The sequence below is a fragment of the Alligator mississippiensis genome, chromosome 1 (assembly GCF_030867095.1).
Source record: "Alligator mississippiensis isolate rAllMis1 chromosome 1, rAllMis1, whole genome shotgun sequence".
In the NCBI taxonomy this organism is placed as follows: domain Eukaryota; kingdom Metazoa; phylum Chordata; order Crocodylia; family Alligatoridae; genus Alligator; species Alligator mississippiensis.
Genome location: NC_081824.1, coordinates 119742647 through 119757644, shown reverse-complemented (window position 1 = coordinate 119757644; position 14998 = coordinate 119742647). Strand labels below are relative to the sequence as shown.

The 14998-nt window shown below is 44.2% G+C and overlaps 1 non-coding gene across 1 annotated transcript; it reads right to left on the bottom strand.

Moving 5' to 3' along the window:
• Positions 1 to 6156: 6156 nt before the first annotated feature.
• On the bottom strand, positions 6157 to 6239 carry TRNAL-UAA (transfer RNA leucine (anticodon UAA)). Its single transcript has one exon. It is a non-coding gene; the product is annotated as a tRNA-Leu (tRNA).
• Between the last annotated feature and the right edge of the window lie 8759 nt (positions 6240 to 14998).

Below are 14998 nucleotides of genomic sequence, written 5' to 3'. Positions count from 1 at the left end.
TGCCATGAGGTTGTGCACTTCCTCCCAGGTCCAGTTGGGAAGCTTGGCAGTTGGCACAGGCGTGCACACATAGGGAGGGCCAGGGTTCAACAGGGAGGAGGACAATGACATGGTTTTCCTGTGCTGCCTCTCTGGGCCCCCATGTGGCTGTTTCTCTGTGGCTAGCCCTGGATGGCTGTCAGCAGTTCCCAGTGCAGGGGCATGGCCAGGGGCTGGGAGCGATGTGGCAGAGGCATTTTACCACAGCACCTCCAAAAAGACTTTGCTGGGGGTGAGCAACAGCAGGGAGCAGGTTCTGGCTCTGCTGCCAGAGACAGCCAGGCTGCAGCCCTCGGGGATCTCAGGGCTGGGCAAGGGGTGCAGCAAGCTGCAGCCCTTTGCAACACTCATATGTCACCAAGCAGAGGCTCTGGAGAGGGACAGGCCAGGGAGAGACTGCCTGTGGCCTGCTCAGGGGGGGCACACGGGGCCTGGTGGGCTTCTGCACAGAACAAAAGTCTTGTCTAGGGTCCTGGTGTGTGTGCCCCCAAGCACAAAATGGCCATGGACTTTTATAACTTGCAGCTAGGGGGTGCCAGAGGCTGGGCTCATGCTGGCCCCAAGCTGGCCCCTTAGTGTCTGGGTAAACCCACTACTAAAGTTAGTGTTGGGTCACATCTACACATGCGTTACTGAGCATTAATTAATTATGACTAAATTTGATACCTGCATTTGCAGCTTTCAAATTTAGGCATCATGAGCCTAAGTTAATGCCCATTAAGGGTGTGCACGTGTAGATACATGCCTGTAATGCACATTGAAACTTAGGCTAATATGCATTAACATGACTCGCCCTGAAGGGCACATTTTCATGAGTTGTCCAATACAGATTCCACTGTAATTGTGACTAAATTTGATACCTACATTTGCAGGTATCAAATTTAGGCATGATTAGCCTAAGTTAATGTCCATCAAGGGTGAGCACATGTAAACGCATGCCTGTAATGCACATTAACTTAGGCTAATATGTATTAATGTGACTCACCCTGAAGGGCACATTTTCATGAGTTGTCCAATACAGATTCCACTGTAATTTTATGAAGGCTTTTGTACAGTACAGTGAGATCAGGACTAAGAAAAATAGCTGTTAAGTGGCTGAGATTTCATGTTCTCTGCAATATGAGTTTACAAACAAATGAGAATGAGTTTTAGAGGAGGTCACTCCTTTCCCATGGTGAGAAAGATGTCTGTAGGAATGTTGTGCTGACAACATGAAATGACTCCCCAAAGACTAAGGATTTCTATATAGATTTCATAAACCTCCTATGCCTGTGCACTAGGCCCTTGTTACAAGTCTTGTGACCTGACACAGGGATTTCTTTGTAAAACTGGTGGAAGGGCAGGAGAAAAATTAATCAAAGGCTTGAAACTATGAATAAACCTGGCTATTGACTAGCCTATTGTTATAAGCCTGCACTTATTCATACTGAAGGCAGTGACTAAACATGTATGGACTTTAGTTGAATCAGACAGTGGCCTTTAGTTAGCAAATGATCACCTAAACATGAAATACACAGAAAAGGGGAGAAGGATTCCAAATTGTTAGTTAATATATACATAGTGCAGTGTTGCCTAGTCATTGAATAGGATCCCAGTTTGTAAGATACTGAATAAAAAATAGTGAACAGAAAGGTAGTGCCCATGGGCAATGCATAGGGAGTGCATGTGGCAGTGCACCCCCTGCAAAATGTCACCACTGACACAACGGTGCCTGAGGGCAGTTGCTGCTTGCCACCCCGCCACTGAAACCAATGTCGGTGTCTGTGGGTAGTCCGCGATTCCTGCCGGTCACCACTGACACTGCCAGAGACAGCTGCAGGTGGTTGCTGACCCCTGGTCAGTGCTTGTCATCCCCTCCCCACCATTGCTGACAGTGCAGGCAGTGTCTGTGGGAGCTCCCCACTTACTGCTGCCGCTCTCCCACCGCTGCTGCCATGCTCCTGCTGCCGCCATGCCCCCCCAGCTGCCAGGGGCACACGCCATTCATGGTAGTGCCTACAACAAGGAGCTCAGTATCTCAGTATAAAACCAGAGAAAACAGATGGCCAGCAAGGAGCACTGAGAGAAAACAGTGATCTGCCCAATAGATTACTGCACATTTTGAATCACAAAATAAAAAGTTTTATGCATGTACCTACTTAACCTCTATATAGTATTTGCCTTTTCACTAGGCAAAGGTCTTTTCTTTCCTTTGATTAGCTGCTACAGCCTGATCGATGTTAATTGTATATGGGCATAGGAGGTTATTTAACTAGTTTGGGTAAGAAAAAATGGGAATTGGAATTCAGATAGAGGCAGGTTTGTAGACTAATTCCCCACTTCCTTTCCAAAATATTGGACATGCAAGTAACTCTCCAAAGGGTGTCTCAGAATTTAGGCAAGATTGTGTTCAAGACAAGAAGGATTCTGGAACTGTTTGTGTCTCTAGTGCTAAAGAGGCTCATAGTCCTTCCCTGACACATTGAATGCAGTGAAGAACTTGTTAGGAAATTTAAATGGGAATAACAAACACATCTAGACCTGTTCAGGGGCTATCTAAATAGAATATAACATGGAACTAGAGAGATGGGGTGCCCAGAAGAAGAGCATTGGAAAAATCAGAGACGTAGTCAAAGAAGAGGTAGGTGGTTGTTACAAAACATAGTAATAATCTGAGACAACTTTTTGCCAGTTGGTGAAGTTGCTACTATGTTGGATTAATGAGGAGGTGGGTAAGGAAGTTTGAGGCACTATGCTCTTTGCTAAATTTTACAGTTTGGCCTGATTCTTCCAACCAGAATTAGTTTTGCCAAGACAGGCTCATTTAACTGCAACCTCTCTTGGATGCACTGTGCATTTTCCCTGGTAACACAGCTGACTTGATATAAATGAAAGAAATCCAGTGTTACCAATGGTAGCCCTGTAAAGACTAAACCCTATTGGTCTTCTCACTTTTACTTAACTTCTATACTGCACTAGTAGATTATAGTCCTGCTTCTTCAAATGAGAACACTGCATGTTCTGGAATCCTTCGGTTTGCATCCTTTGAGAACACATCCTAGTACTTGACTCTGTTCAGTTTCTCCTAACAGCAAATTTCATTTCAGCCTGTAAAGTATAATTAAAGAACTTGTCCAGTCCTGCCCTTGTTCTTGTTCTTTTTCTTTTTCTTTTCCTTTTTTTTTTTTTTTTTTGGTTAATATCTGTCAGCATCGCTTAGAGGCTTAGCATGTGTATGCAGCAGGTGACTGAAATTCCTATCTTCCTTGGAATTACATGGGCAATAATATCTGTATATTTAGTTCCAATAAGGTCTAGAAAAAACTACTGAATCATCCTGTAGTCCATTCTTATTTGGCATAGAAGAGATCTACAGGAAGGTATAATTTCCCCAGTTTGCTGATGACATAAGCTGTAACACTTAAGTTTGTGACATGGGATGATGGATGGCTAACAAATCATCTGTAGGTGCAGACAGAAGTAACAACTGTAATGTTTCCAAGTGACAACACACTTTGAAGTGCTTCAAAATGGAAATGTTTCAGCCAAGAAAAATAGGTATGGCCTCCATGGTGTCTCTCCCAACCTGAAATGTTTTAAGCTCCAGCAGCTGCATGCAGCCACAGTTTTCCAGAGGTTGTCTCTGGAGGAATGGGGGTAGGAAGCAACTGTGGGGGCTTCCCAGATCTCCACGACCTGCAGTTTGACTCTCCCGTCCCAATCCCTTCTACGTCTCCTTCCTTTCTTCCTTTCTTTCTTTCCTCCTCTCTCAGAGTGAAGCGATAGCACGGACAGAGGCAGAAGAGCCTGGCATTGGTGGCATGACAGGGCTCTGAGTACTGGAGCAGCTGTGACTAGGGGGTGGGAATCAGTGGCTGCACAATCTGCTGGCAGTCCGACTGCCTACTGTCCACTTGGCTCGTCCTTACTTCCCCATGGAAAGGGTGGAGGTGGAGAGCAGAGCACTGTGGGACTCTGGAGGATTTATGGGTCTCCCTTTTCCTGTACCAACATAACAAGAACTGAATACTTCATAACAGACTTCATTTAAAGAGGTCCTGTTTTGGAGTGCTTCAGCTGCTTTTGGCACTGTTTCAAAGGAAATGTTTCAAAGGCCTTTGAAATGTTTCAGTTGTTACTTCTGCCACACCCTATATTTCCTGGCCTCCTTCTGGCTAATTGCTAGCTGAGGACAGCCTGGCCAAAGCAAAGGGAAGTATAAGGTTCACATTTATCACTGCCTTGTTGCTGCCATAATTGCATTGTAGCATGCAGATATCAGAGTTAGTTTGGGTACCAGTGCCAGTCTACCTGGAGGAGACCTGGTCCAGTGGTTTCCATGCTTGCTGGGAACATAGGTATTATTCACTGCTTTGCCACCAATTCCCTTTTGTAACCTTGAGTAGTTGTTTTAAGATCCAATAAAGGACTAAAGTATCACAATTGTGGTCTCTTCTGCCTGCCCTCTGCCCCCTGAGTAGAATAATCTAGACCCGCTGTTAGGTATTCAGGGTCTTTATAAAATGCAAGGGGACAGGTGGGGGTCTCAGAATGGTGATCCAAACTACATGTTCTGGACCTAGCTCATAGGGAAATTATGAAAGGGCTTGTCCTACGTTCCAACCTCTCCAGGGCTGGGGTGCCTTCCTCAAGGCTGAAGACATATGTCTCCATCTACTTGAAATCCACAGCTCCTAACCCTTTTTTTAAAGGTAAAGTACCCTCAACCTCTCAAACCAAGCAGCAAACCATCTTTAAAAGTGGGATACTGTCTTCCCTCCTTTTACAACAGCCTGCAATTAAAGCTTCCATTCTGGATGTAGGAAATCCAGGTCCCTCCTTTGCCAGAGGGAATTTAAACCCAGGAGAATTCTGTATAGCTGATTCCAGAACAGAAGTGGTCTCCACCCTTCCTGTTAAAACTAAGCCACTGTAACTCTTGCTACCCACTGGATCAGAGAAAGAAAGCAAATGGAGCTTGGCTCTATAGCCAAGTGATTTGGAGGTAGGAACCACAAGTCCAATCATTTCTCCAAGGGCTAGAGGTATTTTCTCCAATGGCTGTTTAAACTGAAAGACCCAATTATACCTTGCAGAGAACAGATTACAAGGTGAATGTCCCAACCAGTAGGTTCAGAACCATGCTTCTCCATCCCTGTACACAGGAGCTTATCTGGGGTGAAGAGGGGTGGGAGTGGGGATGGGGGCAAATAGGACCCCCAGGGCAGCTCCCAAGGAGCCTACAAAATGAGCTGCCACTACTGCCTGGACTCTGCATCAACAACCAGCAAGCTGCCATTTTTTACTTTGTGTTCATGCTTGATACATAAGGCCTTTGAGGAGGAAGTTCTTATCAGAACAATTAACAAAAATCTTCACCCTATAGTGCCCATTTAATTTAGGATAAAGTAATGAACATCTTTCCATCAAGTGGACCCAAACATTACCATATCACACCAGCTCTCCTTTAGCATTGATAAATCCAGCATTTCCATAGAATTACTGAAAGATTAAGCAAAATAACCCACTTGATTTTTTTTGGAATAATCTACTTTGCTCTTAACTCTCAAGGGTCTGAGGAGGAAAGGGGAAGGTCTGATTTCTCATAGATTCATAGATGTAGGGTCAGAGGGGACTTGAGCAGATCATCAAGTCCAACCTCTGCTCTGGGCAGGAATGAATACTGGACTCATATGACCCCAGCTAGGTAGTTATCAATCCTCCTTTTAAAGACCCCTAAGGTAGAAGCCAGATCCTGGCTGCCCTGACTGAAGTAGTGCCTCCTGATGTCTAGCCTGAACCTACTCCCAATCAACTTGTGGCCATTATTCTTTGTTACTCAGGGAGGTGCTCAGGATCTCACCCATTCCCCTCTGGTCCCCCCTGGTAAGTTTATAGACAGCCACTAGATCCCCTCTTAGCCTTCTTTTGTAAAGGCTGAACAGGTCCAGGTCCCATAGCCTCTCCCCATAGGGCCTGCTCTGCTGCCCCCTAATCATGTGAGGGGCCCTCCTCTGGACCCTCTTGATGCTGTCCACATCCCTCCTGAAGTGCAGCACCCAGAACTGGATGCAATACTTCAGCTGTGGCATAGAGGGGGAGGATCACCTCCTTGGACTTGCTTATGAAAACAGCTGTTACCAGGAGTGTGGTTTGAACCCACACAGATATATACCTATTGGATTTTAAGTCCAACACCTTAACCACTTGGCCATCCTGGTGTGAAAAACTGGGCTGTGGGGGTCCAGCTGGGAGTCTGGGCCCACACCCAGGCTTTAACTTGCAACTCTTTGGGTCTGAAGTCAGCACACACACCCCTAGGTCACACAAGCAGGTATGTGTGCTGATTCTTCTCATATGTGTGCACCATCCTTTCAGAAGTCCCTAAAAACAAAAACGGTGTCACAGAAGTTCATTGGGGAATTTTTGTGGAAATTCATTATGCAACATGTATATCTCAGATCAGTCACTTTCTCAAGGCAGTAATTACTAGGGATCCAGGTTTTCTGTTTCCCACAGGAAAATGGTTAAAAATGTGGATTCCCCCTTTACCAGAGGAATCTGCAGATTTCTCATTTTAACAGAGAAACTCATGGATTTTGCAATTTTGCAAAGAGCTCTGTGTAGGCTGGCAGAGTTCCAGCATGCAAGGGGCTGAGAGGGAGCGGGAAGAGGGCGGGCAGGCAGGGGGTACCCCGTGAATGTATATGCACATGGCCACCAGGCAAGCTGGAGAGCAGCTCCTGCAGGTAAGGCGGGGGAGAGGTGAATGGGGGATTGAGGTCCCCATAGGAAGGGAGGGAGGGCTGGGGCTGCTGTATGGCTGGGGCCTGGGGCTGCAATGCATGGCCACAGGGCCCTGGCAAATAGTGTGTGGCTCATTTTGGGGACAGGGAGAGCTGGCTTCCTACCACTGGGTGCACTCCTGGGGGACATGGGGGACCCATGCCTCCCAGATTTATACACGGGGGGGGGTGGGTGTGGGCTGCCCACTGCAGGCTCAGGCTCCCGCTGTGCTGCTCTCCCCTGGGGCCTCTGCAGCCCAGCAGGTGTGACCCAGCACTGCAGGGAACAGCGGGGCCATGCAATGAAGCTGCTTGCTGCTGTGAGCTCCATGCTGCCCTGGTGTGGCATCCCCTGCATTCATGGCAGCAGTGGGGGCAACAACATGGGGTTGTGGCCCCTCATTGATGCCACGCTGGCAGAAGGCACCTCACCAGGGCAGTGTGGAGTTTGCAGTGGCAAAGAGATTCCCACATGGCCCTGCTCTGCCCTGCAGCACCAAGTCTCCTCTGCTGGGCTGCAGAGGCTGTGGGGGAGGGCAGCAGAGTGGGGAGCCCGAGCCCACAGGAGGCAGCCTGCCCCCACCCCTGCCCCAACCCCGTGCACAGATTTACAATTTTTTTTCTCAGAGAATTTGTGATTTTTAATCAGGGAAAACCAGGACCCCTGGTAGTTACAAATACAGTCCTGGTTGGTTTTCTACAGGACCCATGAAGCAGGAAAACACGGTAGTGAATAGATGTCTCATTCTTCTACAGCCTCTGATGAAGTGAGCTCCAGTTCACAAAAGTTAGTGCTATGATTTAGTTAGTCAATAAGGTTCAAATCTATCCTGCCTTCTTCTACTTCTGTCACTAAAGCCTGTGAATTATGAAAGAGTAGTCAGTGGCCACCTATCTATATGGCGATCTATTAAATGTTCTCTCTATTAAATGATTCACGTTCATTGCTGGGTGGCATCTTGTTTGGAACGCCCCATGACATTAAAGAGTCAATCATCAATCAAGCTGTTTTTTTTTATGTAGGATCTGTATTACTTCCATTGGCTCAGCCACAGAATTCAACTCTTAGCTGGATCCAATTTTTATGAAGAATTGCCCCACCCGGTTTTAGGTGATTTCACTTGAGGAAGAACAAGCAAAACTGGCATAACTACATCCATATGTGCAGGTAAAAGCAAAGAGTTGCTCAGCAAGACTCATGTTGCTAAACCCTTTGGAAGTAAAGGAATTGTTCAGGACTACATATTTGATGCATTTTAGACTGCTCAAGTTGCCAGGTCTTATAGCCAGCTAGGCACATTCATATGTTCAAGTGAAGATAAGTTTGTTGAACATTTTTAGTTTAGTTCCTGTCTTTTTTTCATTTAAACTACCATCAAGGCTTACAGCCCCTCTAGAGGAAGAAGGTGGAGATCAGGAGGGATTTCATGAAAAATCTCAGTGCAGAGTTGCAACTTGTTTCATTACTGTTTCTATCAATCATGTTTCGTTATGTTAAGCCTGGAGACATCTAGGATTCAGAAAGAGAAAGCAGAGCTGACCTGTATTTAGTGCTGTACAGATTAACTCTGTATCTGCAATTCTCTTGAGAAATAAATATCTGAAATGTTTATACCACAGTAACTTTCATTTCACACAATTCCAAACCACTTTATGTAGGAATCACTTCACCACAATCACCTGAGATTTCAATATGGCACTTGATCTGCAGTAGATAGCAGCCATGCATAACCATTGAGGAGAATACCTATATATCACTGCAAGAGTCTTAGCAGCAATGGAGACAGATGACTGATTAAAACAGAAAGGGGGAACTCAGGTTGGCAGAATGTAGTTATCTAAATTAGAATTTGGCAAAAATATCAAGATCAGTTTCCTTATGATTGTGAAGAATACTGTACAGACTTCAAGGGCATTGAGTCTGCATCACATGAAAAAGAATGGGCATGTCTAAAACCACAATATAGCTCTTGCAAAGTGGTAAGTATCATTTCAATTACCAACACAGTTTCGAGTAAGCCTTGGCTGCTGCAGTAAGGTCTGCTGTCCAACATCAATCCTGTTTATTATGAGCACACAGAAGAGATCATAGTTTTAGGGTGGTATGGCTACAGACCATTAGTCCTCTCTTCTGACTCCCATAGAGAAACATAAAAGACTATTATGTATTCTGGCATGTGCACAGTAATACTAGGTACATGGACAAGTAGGAACTTCCAGAACAGTATTCTTAACCCTGAATATGGGACACATTGAGCCAAGTGTCACTTTCAATCTTTACAAAGCTAGCAACAAAATCGTAGAGACTACAGCAAAAACGCATTGTACACAAAAAAGTGTCACCTATTTACAAATCTGACATGGTTTCTGTCATTTGGTGATATATCTTTTAAGCAGCAAAAAACAGGTTGTTTCTGATTTTTTTTTAAATGAAGCTTTTAAGAGACATGAATCATATCACCAGGGAAATTGGGAACAAATTTCCCTGACAAAATTCATTGGACTCCTATGGTAAAAAGCTTGACTACTCTAGGATTAATGGTGAAACTCCCATTGACTTCAGTGGGACCAAGATTCCTCCTTTAAATGATTCCACTTAATTCCAGTAAATGTCAGTAAATCCTTCTTTCAAAATAAAAAAAACTTGCTGTGCAGAAAAAAAGGGCTGGGTGGGGCATGGTAGAGAATGTATTTTGTAGACAAGGTTAAAGAACTACATGAGCAGCAGTTCTGCCAGACTTGTCAAGCTAGACTCAGGCACCGTCAGCCGTAAATGAGCGTGACTGCTCATTTCAAAGGGGCACTCATTCTCTGGGATTGGGGACACACCCTGCACACTGCACCTCTACATTCTTTACCATGAATAATCTAATAGATAAATAAGGATTTTCATAGGGATTTCTTCTGAAATAGAATGTCACATCTCATTGTGAGCTGTCACTTCATGCCTAGATAACCAGCATGTTCCATTCCATGGAGATCAGCTTTTTAATAGTAGGTGAGGGCATTCCCACATCTAGCACTGGGTGTTGTGCTCCCAGAGACAAACATACAGAACAAACTCCACAAGTTCCAATTAAGGAGCTTTCCTCTCTGCGGGGAATGTTTCTGGCAGCACCTTACCTAGACTTCTGGTGGCCCTGGGTGAACTTTGAGTATTGCCCTCCCCACCTTCACCAGAGATAATGATGATAATAATAATAATTTTCACCATTTTGGGGCCCACTTTCTGTCTGGGCTCTGGGCAGCCATGTACAGCCCTGGTTTCTGGTGGAGTACAAGGAACTTACAAACCCAACAAGACTGTGAATCTATTAACTACCTACAGTCTTGCCGACTGTCATGATTTTGGGTGTTGTTCTTAAAGTCTGTGCTTTGGGAATGGGAAAAACTGAGTTTTTTCTTTTATATATATAACAACATCAACAATCATGAAAGTTGGCATGACTGTACTTAATAGATATCAATAACAGGACTGTATTTGTATGAGGGAAGTTTGCCTTACATGCCCTCTCCCTTGCTCTGTGCTGTTCCAAGCTGATGCACTCAGGCCATTGGCTCCAACCCTGATCTCTAAAGACAGAAACCAACCTTTCCCACATTCAGTGACAGACAGTAAAATATATATTTCACCTTATCTCTGATTTTAGGAAGATACAACCTTTTTATAGCATATGTAGAGCTATCTAGTGCCCATACAATGAGGTTGGAATTGCAGCATAGTAAGTCTGTCTTTTGAATCAATTCTTCCCTCAAATGCCTGTACAATTCCTAATTGAAATATAACTATACAATTATAAGGGAAGAATAGAAAGTACATTTCACTGTCACTAAGTAATCTATGTTGAGAAGTGCTTTTACTGACTTTCAAAATAGTAAAATGAAAAAAAGTGGATATAGAGAGTATTGTGCTGTAATTTGAACCAAGGAAATAGAATGATAAAAATCTGTACTTTCCCCCCCTCTCATCTGACTATTGAATCAATTCTAATGGGATGGATTTTGAATTTATACCACTGAGAAAGTAAAATTTGGCTCACTAAACTGAAGCTCTTCTCAGTTTAATTGTTCTATTTTAAAAATCTGGCTTCTTTCCTGATTGTTTCCCTAAACACATTGCCTCAGCATGTTTAGAGTGCCTGTGCTGCATGCTATGCACTTGTGCCACCTGGAGGAACTCAGCTGCCTCGTTTAATAACAACAGGTAAAAGGTCCTCTGAATAAGAAATAAGAAGGACTTAGTGATGCATCTACCAGTCCAGATTTACTCTCTATGGTATGTGAATGAGGTATCCTAAGTCAGTCTATTTCAGTCTATGTATATGCTCATTGTAATATCCAAGTGAAAAACTTTGTCTGGTTAAAGTCTATTGTAGAGGTTAAAATCCTGGCTCTGTTGAAGGCAATGGAACCCCCACCATGACATTATACACGCTTTCTAATGCTTATAGTATATAATAAATCCTGTATCATAAATCCAAACATAATGTACTCTCTCTCAAAAACGAGGCCTTAAAAGACATTCCTGAAAAAAATAGTTTCTTAAGTGATTTGTGTCTCCAAATAAATTGTTTCTTTTGTAGAGTCAACTGTATTTTATAATCCTTGAAGCCACACATTATGTTTCATGCATCATTTGATAATTTTCCATTTAGATTTTAAAAATTGCCAATGTCGACTAACACCACCTTTAATGCAGGATGTTTCAGGTAAAACCCCCTACCCACCGAAAATCGCCCTCAAAGCCTGGGCTGCCATAGCCCTACTAGAAGGCAGTTTGAGCCATTTCCTGAGCAAAGCCCTCAGAGTTGCATAGTTTTCTAATAACAAATTAATAAACTGAGTTTTAATTGAAAGGAAAAGGAGGAATTTTGCAGCTTCCTGATAGTGGCCACAATGCAGTCAAATGTCTCATGATTATAGAAAATCCACAGATGTGTGAGATTTTTCCTGGCTTTTAAAAAGCAAAGCTAGAAAGCAGGATAGTGGTCTGAGTTCTCTGCAACAAAAGAACTGCTGTATTATTTTTCCATAGTAAAAAGTTGGATTGTGAAAGAATGGACTGTGGAAGCTAGTAGCTGGCATTTTCTGAGGGACGTCCTGAGTCTAATGTGGTTGAGAACCATTGGTGCCATCAGTGCTTAGGTAGTACAACATAGCCGTTTCTAGCCAGAAGTGGTACAGTAGCAGTTCCCTTGTGCAAGGGGCTCCAAACCGATCCAAATCTGAAGGAAGCAGCCCCTCTGCCAAGTGCTCTCCCTGTTGTTGCAATAGGGGGACTACTGAGGCAAGAGGGGGCAAGAGGTAATGCATGCAGGAGCAGAGTTCTGTTACATTGATCCTCCACGTTCATCCTTCCTGGACTAGGGACAGACATTATACATAAACTGGTTTAAGTAATCAGAAACTGGTTTAAACCTGTAACAGAACAGCTGTTCAGTGCACATAAACCAGTTTGAAAGTGGCAGAAACCAGTTTCAGATAAACCTGGTTGAATGTAGTATCAGACTTAACTGATTTGGATCAAACTGGTTTATGCAATGTCTGTCCCAGACCCCTTCCTGGTTTAAGATAAATCAGACTTCCTCAGCATACCAGCATACTTTCTAGGCTGGGTGGGGCTGGGCTCTGCTCCACATCTCAGCTGGCCCCTCCCCTTTGTTCCCTGGCTGGAGCTCCAGCAGAGACTGCAGATACAGTAGGGTCTGCCTGACTTTCCCCTGCCCTGCCCCGCCCCTTCTGCTCGCTACTTAAGCAGAAATTCCCCCTCCCTCCCATCTCTCAAAACACAGACCCCAGTCCCACAGACCCTAGGGATGTGGTATGCTAGCTAATGCTGAGAGGTGTCTGCGTGTGTGTCTCCAATTTCACTGAGACAGGCAGACAGAACAGTGACTGCTTAGGGCTTTTTGGAGGTAATCAACAGGTCAGCTGGTAAGCTGTTTAAGAAGAGTTGGAACTCTTCTTATGATGGGGTGATAAACTTTAGCTGATGGTGTGATGAACACTGTTATCAATACCCTGCTGGTTTACTTGCCTGTCAGTTTGCTGCAGACAGTATAAAGGAGCAGGGAGGAAGATTGAGAAGCTCCATATCATCAACAGATGCATGTGCTGCACACCTCCCCTTGCCTCAGAGTGCTAGCAGAGAGCTGGGGTCTGGCAACACTCCTACCCCTTGAGCAGCCAGCAGGTAAAAGCCTGTGATGGTGTAGGAAGACCTCCCTAATCAGAGGTCCTGCCAGCACCTGGCCACACCCCCCCTCAGCTCAGCTCTGTGTAAGGGAAGGGAGGGCTGCTCTAGTGCCCACCAGCTTTTAGCCTGAGCCACTGCAGGCCTGTGCCTCAATTTCCACAATCCAGAGAGAATGTCTGTCCAGTTGCAAACCAGCTCAGCCTAGCCAGGTTAGACTAACCTGCAAAGGTTGAATTAATTTAGGCTCAGGCTTTTTGGATGTCTGTCCCTAGCCCAGCAGTTCCCTTGCCAGTTCCCTTTAGACAGTGCAGTATACTCCTCTCATTCCTTGGCTGGCCCGTTTCTGCAGCCTAGTAGGAGATAATGGACAGCCCTATAGCTTTTCCCCTTACACTCTACTTATATTTCTGGGGGAATAGTTTCAGTGTTGACCTGAGCACAAAGCTATTATTTGTGGAGTTTGCATGAGGTATGAAGTTGAAAGCAAAGTGTGAGCATGACTTATTGTTCTTTTCCATCCTTTATACCTGCACCAGGATCAGACAGCTTGGCTCTAAATCTTCTATTAAGGCATTAGACCAGATGAATAAAATTAAATTCAAAAGAAGATTCAGGAGTGTTTGATTTGCTAATCTATGCTTGTATGCAGAAAGACACAGGCCAAAAGGATCTCTCTACTTCTAGCAGTACATTTCCAGCCATTCTGTTTGCTGTCTTGTCATCCTTGTTTTTCAGTTACATGACAGAACTTTTAATGTAGTTATTTGGAATTTGAGGAATATAAAATTGAGGTAGAATTGATACAATTAGTGGCCCAATTCAGACAGCTGAGCTGTAACTTTTCAACTCTAAAACGTGAAAATGGCCAAGCAATAGTGTAAATCACTTCAAAGCTTGAAAATGGCATGTTGCATTTCAGTCCAATAAGGCCTAAGTACCATACTTAAACCCTCACGCATTTAATGTGCCTTTAAGAAACTGCAAGTACATACCCGAATTGCAACAAGCTAAGCTGAGCTATATTAATATAAATATAAATTTGAATTATGCAATCAGTTAAAGACCAGGAGGTCCTTTAAAAAGGAGTTGATCTCAGCCTCATCTGAAACTGAGCAGCAACTCGCCCCCACCTCCTCTTCTACAGCTGATCCTCATCACCTAGGGATCTGATGGTTTGGATCAATTATCTGACTCAGCTGAAAGGAGATTATCTAGTTTCCCAAAGGTATATCTACAATCAGGAAAGGTGGTAATAGAATGCATAAACATGCTTCTCTTAGTTTAGTTAATAGCAGTGAGGGTTTAGTGGTATAGATTTCATGGAGTACTGTACAAATTCATGAGGGACCCTGGTTACATGCTAGGATGACTACTGATACTGAATTAGCCAGGTTATGCTTCAATATGTTCAATCACTCATTTCAACTTCAGTGGAGACATACCTTAAAGAGCTGTAGGAACTTATCTGAGGTGGATGGAAGGACAGAGGGATGTTACCCTTGGGACTGGCCTATAATGAAAGAGGGAGGGAGAAAGGTTCTGTAGTAAACTACGGAGAGGGTCAAACCCCAAATAGATGGTCTGGAAGAGGACTGGGAATAAGCATCCAGCCAGCTGAGAACCAGTTTGGCTAAGGACTGATGGTTGGAGGATCTGGTGGACACTGAGGTTCTAGGAAGAAAGTCCAGGAGATCAGCAGGGTAGTAGTATCCCTTGCTTCCTGGCCCACACGCTTTTGTTCTGTTTTTCCTCTGAATTTTAGGGTTATCACCAGCACCCACAGAGGGGGGCTAAGAGAGAGAGGATGAAAGATAGCTTTGCAACTTTACTAAGGGAAACACTGAGGGAATAATGAGGAATATTAAACTGAAAATACAGACCTCGAGCTGTGGCAAAGTAGGACGGTAATAGAAAATCCTCTTCTAGGACCCGAATGGACTGGGATGTCAATATAAGTCATGACTGGTGAAGTGCCGTGAAGTCCTGAGAAGCTCTGGAA